This window comes from Pan troglodytes, chromosome 22, assembly GCF_028858775.2.
Source record: "Pan troglodytes isolate AG18354 chromosome 22, NHGRI_mPanTro3-v2.0_pri, whole genome shotgun sequence".
NCBI lineage: Eukaryota > Metazoa > Chordata > Mammalia > Primates > Hominidae > Pan > Pan troglodytes.
This window is the reverse complement of record NC_072420.2, coordinates 7,884,112-7,886,395: the sequence shown is the minus strand read 5'-3', so window position 1 is coordinate 7,886,395 and position 2,284 is coordinate 7,884,112. Positions and strand designations below refer to the sequence as shown.

Here is a 2,284-nt window from a genome sequence, read left to right as displayed (position 1 = left end):
CAATGAGCGCAGGTCTAGCCAGGATTCCGGCAAAGAGAGCTAGAATTCTGCGTTCCGCTGCCAGGCGCTCGATGGTGGCAGGGGGGAGGCTGCGGGGACATGGGCGGGCCGGCGACGGTGGCATGGAGGTGCAGAGGAGGCGAGCCGCTGGAGGGGTGTCAGGCCTGGATGCTGCGCGCGCCCTGTGTTTCGCGGGACAGGGTTCTTCACCCAGCCCAGGGGAGGACTCATTTTCTGGAGGGGGCGGTGGGTGCGGGGAGGGGTTTTCAGACGGGGGTGGGGTGGTGGAAATGCATGAGATCTCTGCCCAGGCTACTCCCACAGCCCATGCGGCTGCCCGCAAACCTGCGCAGGAAGGCGGCCCACCTGCTGTTACATGGGACGGCTCTGGGATCCCCGTGATGACCAGGAAAGAATGGCAGTTCTCCACTGTGTGGAGTCTCCCACCGGGCCTAGACCAAGAAGGCAGGAATCCCAGGCCGGTCAGCCTGGTGGAGGGGGTGGGGGAAGGCACACCCCTCCATAGCCAGCAAGGTGTTCCCCGGGAAAGAGAGGCCACCGCCCTGCCCTGACCCAACCCCGTCCCAACACTGCGACCTAAATCTCCTCCAGCAGAGCCCAGTATTATTCCTCGCTGAGGGGTGCTTCCAGCAGGGTGGCCTCTTCCAAGGCCTCCAACTCCCCCGGGGCCTCCGTTTCTAGGAAAGATTGCGCCTGCTGCAGAAACTCCGGGCTCGTCAGGAGCTCATTCAGCAGCAGGCCGGAGGAGAGTGCAGATGAGCGCCCCGGCTCCTGGAGCGCCTGGGAGGGCGCCGGGGTGTCTTGCATCTGCCCCTGCTGCGCAGAGGCCTAGAGGGGTGCAGGCTGGTGAGGTGGAGCTGCCCCGTCTTGGGGTTCCCACGCCGCCCCGGAGACCTGGGTACCCCGGCCTCAGCCCCACCACAGACTCCCCTGGGACGCGGGAGGTGCAAGCACACCTTGGCCCTGTGGCCCCACTTGAGTGGGCCCAGGCTGTCCCACCCTACAAGGGCCTGGCAGGACGTCGCGCTGCGGGTCCCGGTCCTCCCGGATTTTGCCCGGTTTCGGAGTCCACCAAGGAGCCTGAGGGTGGGAGAGCGCCCCTTCCGGAGGAGCTGGGGCGGCTTAGGCACAATCCCCTCATGCTGGGACACTTTGGGAGATCCCCTCGGCTGGTGCGGCCTGGCTGGGCTGGAGCACGGGGACGACCCTCGCTCCCTGCCTCATGAAAGCCCCCGGTGGGAGAGCGCCAGGTGTGCGGGGCACGTGGGGTGTGTGAAGCCCTGTTCCCCACGCGCCAGTGTGGGCAAAGGCGACCCACGAGGGAGCAGGGTGACACCTGCCGGGGGCCGCGTTGCACAGGCCACCTGCCTGCGCGGGCGCACTGCTAGCCTGTCCCGGGTGCCTGGCCCTTCTATTCTGAAACCAGATCTGAATCCTGGACTCCGGGAGGCCCGTCTCTCTGGCCAGCTCTTCCCTCGCGGCGATGCCTGGAAAGCGATCCTTCTCAAAGGCTCGGAGGAGCAGGGCGGTCTGGGATCCGGTGACGGCGGTCTGCTTTTGCCTGCCTTCTTGCAGGCCGTGTTTCCCGGGCCAGGGCCGAGATTCCCACCGGTGCTGCCTCAGCTGGCGTGACCTCTCATTCTGAAAGCAAATCTGGACCCAGGGCTCCGGAATGCTGATGTCCTGGGCCAGCTTTTCACTGGTGGCGATGCCCGGGCATGGGTTCCGCTCAAAGCAGGCTCGCAGGACCTGGCTTTGGCTCGGGGTCCAAACGAGTCTCCTTTGCCGTCCCCGTCCCCGGGATTCCGCTGGGAGGGTGCCGTCCGAAGTTGTCGGGAGGGTCATCGCGGGGAGCCCCGGCCAGAATTTCAAGGACGGACACGGGCAGAGAGAGGCCGGCGGGCTCCCGTGCACCTAAGCTTGCCTGTGCACTGTGTCAGGTGCAGCCAGGGGTCCTGCCCGGACAGCCAGCCAGCGGCTCTTATAAAGGTCTGCAGGCAGGCAGGCTCCACCCCTTCATGAATGGCACTGAGCCCTAAGACAGCACACCCTGCACTGGAAGTGTTCCAGGGCATCGAGGCCTGCGGCCAGGTGCTGGTGGGGTGGGGGGGGGAGGGCGTGGTGATGGTGGCGGTGGGGCCGGAGAGACGAAGAGGAAGGGGGCGAGGGGGAAGTGGTGAGGGTGGTGCTTTTGGAAGGGTTGGGTCTCCGGACCTCTCCAGGAATCCCGCGTGAACTGGAAGCAGCTCTCTTGGCTCCCACG

At 66.2% G+C, this 2,284-nt stretch overlaps 1 pseudogene; it reads right to left on the bottom strand.

Moving 5' to 3' along the window:
* Window positions 1-597: 597 nt before the first annotated feature.
* LOC107972879 (double homeobox protein 4-like protein 4) lies at window positions 598-1,866 on the bottom strand (annotated as a pseudogene).
* Window positions 1,867-2,284: the final 418 nt, after the last annotated feature.